This window comes from Cibotium barometz, chromosome 5 (genome assembly GCF_041138505.1).
Source record: "Cibotium barometz isolate CiBa-2024 chromosome 5, ASM4113850v1, whole genome shotgun sequence".
Lineage (NCBI taxonomy): Eukaryota > Viridiplantae > Streptophyta > Polypodiopsida > Cyatheales > Cibotiaceae > Cibotium > Cibotium barometz.
This window is the reverse complement of record NC_141050.1, coordinates 15536024-15546822: the sequence shown is the minus strand read 5'-3', so window position 1 is coordinate 15546822 and position 10799 is coordinate 15536024.

Below are 10799 nucleotides of genomic sequence, written 5' to 3'. Positions count from 1 at the left end.
CACACACTCTCTCTCTCTCTCTCCGTGTCTCGTTCACTCACTCACTCTCTTTCTGCATCCCACTCTCTCTCTCTCTCACTCTCTCTTTCACACACGCTCTCTCCCTCTATGTCTCCCACTCTCTCTTTCACTCTTTCTGCATCCCACTCTCTCTCTCTCTCTCTCTCTCTCTCTCTCTCTCTCTCTCTCTCTCTTTCACACTCGCTCTCTGTCTTGTTAACTCACTCACTCACTCTCTCTCTCTCTCTCTCTCTCTCTCTCTCTCTCTCTCTCTATATATATATATATATATATATATATATATATATATATATATATCTTTCACTCTATGTCTCCCACTCTCTCTTTCACTCTCTATCTCTCTATTCCCTCTCTCTTTCACTCTCTGTCTAATAGTGAGGCTTGGAGTGCTTGTGGATGCCATTGTGAGAGAAAGAGAGGAAGAGCTTTACTGAGAGTGAGAGAGAGAGAGGGAGGGAGAGAGGGATATTTGTTTAGAGTCAAAGGGAGAGAAGACAGAGCTATGTTGTGATGTTAAGTGGTAAGAGACAAAGGGTGGAGGCCATTTATGAGAGGAATCCCCATGCAAGCAGGCTAAAAATAGGTCACTCTTTTTAACATGAATGTATGCTAAATTTAGGCATATGTTTTTAGCATGCATGCATGCATAGTATTGAATAGAGAGAGCAAGGGACATAATTGACTTTGATGTGACATATAGTCAACTACCTACTACATGACTAGATGCTAAGGTACCCATGAGACAAGACCACTTAATTGAGACCATGGAAACATATAGTGCTCATTCAAATACACTTGATTTAAAAGATATAAAGTATAATCCCATTTCAAAAAATTGATACAACCATGAAAATGTGCTTGACTAATTATACTAGATTCCACAAATAGTGTTAATATGTTATGTCACAAAAGGAAGCATGGCCAAACATCCTAATAAGGTCCTCCTTTTTAAGAGATGGTTGATGGCGTAAACATATTGTGGTTTGCATCTAAACCAAAAATGTGGAGGAACAAAAAGTAAAGGTACTTGCAAGTAACATAAGGCTTTCCCTCCCCAGATCTTATTTGAAAATCTAGACATGTGCATGCAGGAGTCTTTGTAAGAATAATTCGATACTATTTACCATGTATTATTGATTCTACCATCTCTAGAAATACCTCATTTTTACTTGCCTTAATGACATTATGTGAAAAAATAGTAGCAATTAAAGTAAGTGATGTATCTATGCGCTTTGCTGCCATCTCTGAAATCCTTGATCTATATCTTAACAACCTTTGACCTGTTACATTTGGACCACCAATGTGACCCCCCTGCAAAACAAAATTGCACCCTCCAGTGCTCTAATCTCATCATTGGTAAGGATTTTTCCTCTTTGAATATGCCATATTACAGGAGGTTTTGCTGGAGCATTGCAAATAAAGTTACAACTAGCCCAAGTGTGGGTCACAACACTATCATTACAAAACCACATGAATTAATGATGACTTGTACACCATTTCTCGCCCATAGAATAGAGGAGTTGGAACACCACGTGTTGAGTTTTCGATGGCCTTTTTACACTTTTTGGACCCATCCATCCTTGATATGTACTTTGCTATTCAAAGAAGTACAAAAAATAGCTCACATGGAATCATGAATGTCACCTCAATCACCCCTTCACATCTCACTTCTGCTATTGTATCTCCTTGGCAAGTTGTTAGAGAAGGAGGAAAGTCATGTATTGGCTTTTGACGATCAGTGTTATAGATATAATGATAAGACACATACAGGATGCCAACACTTCAGTAGTTGCATGGCAGAACCCGGTGCAGATATTCCAAACCAATACAAAGGCAAGGAAACTATAGGTAAAACAAGAGTTGCATACTGTGGAAAACAAAAGCATGTTTATCATCATTAAATGAGTATGCATTAAAGATCAAGGGCATTGTTAAATCCCTTAGGTCTATCAATGTATCGGTGAAAGATGATGATTTGGTGAGTGTTTGTTTGAATGGGCTTGGCAAAGAGTACAAGCCATTCAAGGCCTCCATTACAGTTAGAGAGAATGTTCCTAACTTTTGGGACTTGGTGTCTATGCTGATTATAGAAGAAAAGTTAGGTGGAGAACTCTTCTTAAAGCAAGAACACATCAGAACATGCCTTCTACTCTAATTCAGGTAGAGGTAGAGGTAGAGGTCATGGTCAAGGCCGGTGGTCGACAAGGAAACTAGAATTCTGCACAACAGTCCAATGATTCGCACAACAGTAGTAGAGGAAGAGGTAGAGGTCATGGTCAAGGCTGGTGGTTTGACAAGGAAACCAAAATTCTAGACAACAATAGTTCAATGATTCGCAACATAGTAGTAATCATACACAAGTGGAAGGAGGTAGGGGGAGCCAAAGATGCCAAGGTCATTAGCAAAGAAATCAGAGTGCAAATAGCATGGAGTTCTATTATCATGGCAAACCAGGACACATGGCAAAGCACTACTATCAAAAGCAGAATGACATTAAAAGTGAAACGTTACAACAAGGCAACTATGTATCATCTAGTAAATAGGGTGGTGATGACAGAAGTGAGAAGCTATTTGTAATGCAACACATGCTTAGTTCCACAACAGGGGATGTGTCAGGATCTCAAGATATATGGTATGTGGATTTTGGTGCCTCTAACCACATGACTAGTCATGGTGAGTGGTTTAGAGACATGTAAAAAATGGACAAACTAGGATATGTAGAAACAGGTGGTGATGATACTGTGCATCCCATTGTACATGTTGGTAAAGTGCCATTGTCTATGTAGGATGCAAAATGAAATACTTGGAAGATGTACTTCATGTTCTAAATATAACAAAGAACGTGGTTTTTGTTGGATAGATGGTTGAGTAGGGTCTACAAGTGAGGTTTAATTCTCAAGGATGTTTTATGGAAGACTTCAAAAATCAGTGTCACTTGGTTACAAAGGGTAACATAAATGGCAGGATGTTTACTTTGGATATGAACATGCCTGAGGTGAAGGCAGCCATGTTTGCACATGGAATAGTTGTCATTATAGATATTGACATATGGCACAAGTGCATTGGCCATGTGAATATGTTGAAGTCTATGTAGGCCCAAAATATTATTTGTAAGTTTGCCAAAGTTTAAGGTTAATGGTATGCATAAAGTATGTGAAGCATGCCAGCTTGGTAAGTAGGCAAACATGCTTTCCCACACATAAAAAGCATATTAGTGCAAGACATTAGATGTTATACATTCAGATGTATGGGGACCAACCAAGACTGCAACAAATGTAGGTTGTAGGTATTATGTTACATTCATTGATGACCACACTAGGAAAGTGTGGGTTTACTTCATGAAGGAGAAAAGTGAGGTGTTTGCTCACTTTCAGAGATTTAAAGTCTTAGTCATCAAGAAGGAAAAAGGCATGCAAATAAAATGCCTGAGATCAGATGGTGGGAGAGAGTATTTATCCAATGAGTTCACTGATTTCTTGAGACAGTAGGGAATCGAGAGACAGTTTACATGACTCCGCAATAACAGAATGGTGTTGTAGAAAGAAAAAATAGGCACATTGCAGAAGTGGCATGTGCCTTCATGGTTGAAAAAAATATGCCACATTATTTTTGGGCAAAAGAAGTAGCAACTAGAAGTAGCAACTACTTTGTACATTATGAATAAGACACCCAATGCAGGTGTTCATGGTATGATGCTTGAACAAAAGTTTACAGGCATAAAACCGGATGTGTCTCACTTGAAAGTGTTTGGGTGTATTATTGCATATGTGCATGTTCTTGATAAAGTAAGAACTACCACTCGTGAGATGTGAGTAAGTAGAGATGTTGTCTTTGAGACGAGATAAGTAGCTAGTATGCATGAGCAGTGAAGTGTTGATGCTACACCACATGTAGAGCAGCAATCCACATGTGCTTAATGGACCTAGAGAGTCCTCTAGCAGTGGATCTAATGTTAGTGCATGGTGAGGCACGTTGAGGACAGATTTAGATCACGTAAAGGGAAGGAAAAGGTAGATTAACCTTTTGTTCCTGATCTATCAGCAAGTCACTCATATGTGGATGGTGACTCTAGTGGCTCTAAGCAAAGCCTTGATGAGGAGCTTGGCATTCCGTCTGTGGTTACTTCTAGTGTAAGGAGAACTAGGGCTATTTTGAGGACACCTGGCAATGATCCATGTGTATGCAGGTCTACAAGGGTTAGGTAGTCTATTGACAGGTTAAGATATAATGGATATATAGCTCATCATTATGCTTACATAGTTAATTGAGTAGGCACTTGGAAATAAGAAATGGGAAGATTCCATGAATGAGGAGATGGCAACATTGGATGTAAATGAAACTTGGGATAGTACCTTTGCCTAAGGAAAAGAAGGCAATTAGATATAAGTGGGTATATAAGGTCAAGCATAACGCTGATGGTTCAGTGTGAGCATGTATAAGGCAAGATTGGTTGCCAAGGGCTATGCAGCACAGACTTATGGCATTGACTATGAGGTCACATTCAGCTTGGTTGTAAAAGAATGGTAACTATGAGAGCTGTCATTGCTATGGTTGAAGTAAAGGGTATCAGATGGATGTAAAGAATACCTTCTTGCATGGTGATTTGCAAAGAAGAAGTATACATGATATAGCCAATAGATTATGAGACTGATGCATACTCAGATTTTGTGTGCAGGTTATGCAAAGCCTTGTATGGCTTAAATCTGGCACCTAGAGCATGGTCAAACAAGATCAGGGAGTATCTTGTTACCAATGGATTTCAGATATCCAATGTAGATTTTTCACTTTATGTGAAAAAGACAGATAGAGAGATTACGATATTAGTCATCTATGTGGATAACTTGATTATCATTGGTGATAGTGATGTTGACATACATGATGTCAAGAGACTTTTGAAGTAGAATTTTGAGATGAAGGATTTGGGTGAGCTACGGTATTTCTTGGGCATAGAGGTGGTGAGATCACCTCATGGCATTTTGTTATTGCAGAGGTAATATGGCTTGGATATGTTGTCCAAGTAGGGTATGACAGGTTGTAAGCCTATTTCAGTGCCATTAGAGCATAACACAAAGCTTTTTGTAGATACAGGTGAGCTTTTGGAGGACGCCACTACGTAGTACAGGTGCACAGTAGGTAGCTTGATCCACATGACCATTACTAGGTCAGACTTAAGCTATGCTATTGGACTTGTGGGTCAATTTATGCAGGCCCCTAGGAAGCCACACTTGGAGGTGGCTAGACAGATTCTTAGTTACATAAAGTCCACAATTGATTATGGACTTTTCTATAAGGCTAGTACAAAGATACAGTTACATGGGTACACAAATGTTAATTGGGTTGGTAGTGTTATAGATAGGAGATCTACTAATTGTTTTATGTTTTTATTTGGGAGTATAGCTTGGAGTTGGAGCAGTAAGAAGCTGCCCCAAACAGTTGCCTTGTCGAGTGTAGAGGCAGAGTATAAGGGTGCTACTATAGCAGCTTGTAAGGTAGCTTGGTTTTAGAAGCTACTTGGTGATATGGGTGAGCCCGTGTGGATAGAGAAGTTATCATTTATTGTGAAAATATGATTTTAACCTAGTATACCATGCTAGAATGAAGCACATTGAGGTACATTATTACTTTGTGAGGGAGAAGGTTCTAGCAGGTTGTTGTATAGATTTGGTATATGTCAGCATAGAGGATCAAGTGGTCGACATCTTCACGAAGGCATCAAGCACAACAAAGCTCCACAAGTTTAGGAGCTTACTTGGAGTGTAGTGTGTGGAGTTGAGCTCGAGGAGGAGTGTTGAGATATCGAGCTCAACTAGTGCTTAGGGCAAACATTGATGACCCACCTAGGTGATAACTTTTGCACTTATACCACTGGCATGGTTGGTGAGATTATGGTTGATATGCTGCCAATGGATGACAGGCTATGTGACAGCCACTTTAGAGTACTAGAGTTATGACATAGTTATAGCGTCAGCTCATATAGTTGGGTTTACACTATGGACATTGTAAGTTATTGTAGGAGAGTACTTTCCCTTTATGTATGTACTCTTATCTTTTAGTTATATGGTTGTAGAGAATAGAAGAAGATAGGAGAAAATTCAACCATCCATCTCTCTCTTGTGTGTGTGTGTTTGCTTGCAAGGAACTCAAGCTCTCACTCTCTCTTGCATTCTCTTTCCCTTCCCCTCTCCTTCTCTTCTCCTCTCTTTCTTCTCTTCATATCCCTCTCCTTCTCCTCTCCTTCTCTTCTCTTCTCCTTCCCGTCTCTTTCCCCTCTCCATCTCTCTGTCTTTTCTGTATCCTTCCCCTCTCTCTTGACATTTTTTCCCTCTCTTAGGATTAGGATTAGGTCAAGAATTAGGGTTAGGATTACTAACATTTATTTTCTTCTTTTGTTTTTCGTAGAGTCTCCTTTGACATTGGTAATTGATCACTTTGCAAGACCCATTGAAGGTAAGAGATCTCTCTTTGTTGTGCTGATTATCTTTTTGTATATTTTAGGGTATTTATGAATAAATATTTTCATGTTTTAGGGTTTATACATAAGCCTATCAAATGCATAAGGCTTATGCATATGATTAAGCATGCATAAACATCATACTCTTGTTTTTGCGGCTTGTTTTTGATTTTTTGGAGCTAAGGTACCTTCTCCATTATTTGAGCATAAGGCTTGTGCATAAAACATGAAGCATATGCTTACACATAAGCCATAAAGCTCATGCTTATGGCTTATGCACAAGCATAAATCTTGTGCATAAAACATGAAGCGTATGCTTATGCATAAGCCATAAAGTTATGCTTATGCATAAGCATAACCTTATGCTTATGCATTAATATCATGGCTTATAAAGCTCATGCTTATGCATAAAGCTTTATGCATATGCATATGCATATGTATAAAGCTTTATGATTATGCATAAGCATGAATAAAACTCATGCTTATGCATAAAGCTTTATGCTTATATATAAGCATAAGATTATGCTTAATGCATGAAGCATAAGCTTAATACATATACATAAGCATGACGTTTAAGCATGAAGCATAAGCCTTATGCATAAGCCATAAAGCTTATTCTTATGCATTAAGCATATGTTTATGTATAAAGCATATGTTTATGTATAAAGCTTTATGCTTATGCTTAATGCATGAAGCATAAGCATAAGCTTAATGCTTATGCATAAGCATGAAGTATAAGCATGAAGCATAAGCCATAAAGCTCATGCTTATACATAAAGCATATGCTTATGCATAAGCATGAAGTATAAGCATGAAGCATAAGCCATAAAGCTCATGCTTATACATAAAGCATATGCTTATGTATGAAGCTATTTATGCATAAAGCTTATGTATAAGTATGAAGCATAAGCATAAATCATAAACTCATGCTTTTGCATGCATAAGCTTGATTCATGAGGCTTAGGCTAATGCATGAGGCTCATGCATAAGCCTCATGAATTAGGCATGAGGCTTATGCATGAGGCTCATGCATAAGCCTCATGAATTAGGCATGAGACTTATGCATGAATGATACTAATGCTTATGCATAAAGCACATGCAGAAGCTTATACTTATGCTTATTATGCATAAGCATAAGCATAAGCCATAAAGCTCTTGCTTATGTATAAGGCATATGCATAAAGCATATACATAAAGATTATTTTTTAAAAATATGTCATGTCCGAGTCGCTTAGCTAAAAAATGGTAAGGAATAAGAGTCAAAGTGTGTCACTAATTGGCTTTCTACGAACTGGTTACTAGCTATTAAAAATGTGTCGACTAGTTCAAGACTAGTAAATATTTCTCTCAATGTGTATGAAGAATGCATGAGGTAGTTATTAACCACCTATTAAGTATGTGTCAACTAGTTCAAGACTATGCAGCCCTAACTTTAATTTCCACATCTATTAAAACATGTTTCAACTATTAAGCATGATTAATAGTTGGTACCTACTTTAATTTCCACATCTATTAAAACATGTTTCAACTATTAAGCATGATTAATAACTAGTTTTGAACTAGTTAAGACATGATTAATAGTTGGTACCTACTCCCCACCAATAGCTGAGATGAATGCTTACTAGTCACATGAACTAGTTTGACACAAACAAATATAGTTGGTAACTAGCTCTGGTACTTACTTCTTGATAGCTGAGATGAATGCTTACTAGTCATGAACTAGTTTGACACAAACAAATATATGAGGCTCATGCATTAGGCATGAGACCTATGCATGCATGATGCTAATGCTTATGTATAAGCATGAAGCATAAGGTTGTGTATATGCTTATTATGCATAAGCCATAAAGCTCATGCTTTTGCATAAAGCATTTGCTTATACACAAAGCATATGCTTATGCATAAGGGGTATGCATAAGCATGATCTCATGCTTACCTCGAGGTCTTGCCCTTTTGTATTATAGGTCTCATATTTTTGCATTAATCTCATGTTTTGTATTATAGATCCCACCTTTTTTGAGCCCAACTCTTCTCAACCACTCAAGATAAAGCTCTTAGGTCTTTTTCTATTTATTCTTTTCTTGTTTACAGCCTTGGGTGTTGGGGCTTAGGATTAGTATGCATGCTCATTAGAATTATGAGTTATTACATAGTTTATGGCTCTTATGCATACTAATCTTATGCATAAGCGATAAGCCCTATGCATAAGAGGGGCTTGTGTATAAGGCTTATGGCTTATGCATAAGCCCCTTATGTCATAAGAAAGACCTTATGCCATAAGCCCCTTATGTCATAAGAAAGACCTTATGCCATAAGGCTCTTATGTATAAGGCTTATGGCGTATGCATAAAGAACTTACTTGGGATATTGCTCATAAATGGACATTGGGCAAATGCTAATGGATTGTTATTGAGATTTGGTCCGTTTTGCGAGGAGATTATGTCCAAATTTTTGTGGTTTGCCTACACCCTGGAGAATACAAAAGTGAAATTCATACCCAAACCATTCAAGATCTCTCAAGGGCATTGAGAAGCCTTGAAAGAGCATCTTAAGGAAAATATAACAAGCCGTCAAGTGGTTGATTTGGACACCATTTTTCAGGGTGCAAAGGAACTAGTTTGGTTAGACTGAAAGTTATAATTCAGTCCAAAACAATGTGGACTAAATTCAAGGTGTTTACATAGCTTAAGAGCACTACCTAAGAGCTTACACAAACGAGCCAACAAACTCCCGATTCCATTGGACTAAATTCAAGGTGTTTACATAGCTTAAGAGCACTAAGAGCTTACAAACGAGCCAACAAACTCCCGATTCTGTTACCGTTTGGGTGGTTAACCTCACATAGTTGACTTTTAGCTTAAAGTCAAAACAAAGAGATATAGGGGTGCTCAAAGTGGTAATTTAGGGTGGTAGGAGTGTTCCTCTCATCAAGACGAATGTGGTAAACTAAAGAACTCCCAATTGGGTTACCATTTGCCCTACTAACTACTTGGTAGCATGGGAAACCATGGAAGGCCATCGAAAGTTTAAGCACAAGTGCCCATGGAGGGGAACCAAGTTCAAGATGTTGGAAATGAGGGGGTTAGTGATGGATTAGAACATGTGGTTGACACTCCATTGGGTGATGAACCACACAATCAAAATATGGCACCACATTTTGTTTTTAAACATGGGCAAAACTCAAGGGAAATGCAACAAGAAAGGGCACCTCTACATGACATTAGTGGGAAAATAGGGAATGAAGGCATACCGGTGCACACTAGAGTGGAAATGATCAAATCTCATTGGGGAACATCACCTTGGATATGTTAAGGATTGCTCTTAGCGATGCAATTAAGGATGCACAAAGAGATGCCCAAAAGGAGGTGCTCTACATTAGTAATGAGCTCGTGCATCAAGGCAATGCGAATGCCAATTTGATGCATCAAATGGTGGATAAGATAGATGAAAGGTTTGCAACTTTTGAAGATTGGATTTTAGGTGTGCAAAGGGGTGTGGGCAGATTTGACCATGCACCAAATCCACATGGGAATCTTGGTGGCACGCAAGGAAAGTCAAATGTGCCTTCAAGAGACCATCAAGGTGGGCCTTCAAGAGACCATCAAGGTGGGCATGCTTCGATTTCTAGGCTTAGAAAATAGCCCACAGCTTTGGATCCCATGGAGGGCTCTTCAAGGGATGTGTACAATATGAGTGGGAGACTCTTGGATGGAGTATTGAGGGGTTCATGGGACATATACACACTACCCATGGACGTACTACATTGAAGTCACCAAGAGTCAAATATGTGAAGGATAAAATTACACTTCCCAAGTTCAAAGGGGTGAACACAACCACTGACGAATTGGAGGAATGGATTAGCAAGATGGAGATGTACTTTGCATTGTATCTCTATGAGGAGGTGGACAAAGTACAATTTATCATGTTGCATTTGGAAGATTATGCCCATTCATGGTGGCGGTTTACTCAACATGAGGGTATGCACTTTGACACTTGGGAGGCATTGAAGGATGCCATGTTTCAAAATTTCACATCTCCATTGGAATGAGCTCAATTGGTGGGACAATGGTACGATTTGGAGCAAAAGGGGAGTTTCGTCAAGGAGTATAGTAACCAATTTAGGGAGCTCTCCATGTTTGTTGGGGGAAGGAATGAGTACAACAAAATAGTGAAATACATACATGGATTGCAATCATCACTTGGGGATGATGTGAAGGCTCAAAGACCCTAAACTTTGCAAGATGCCATGTATTATGTGGAGGTCTTTGAATCTAAGTATAAGGTGGGTGTTGCCAATAGATGGAATGTGGGGACAATTAAACCATCT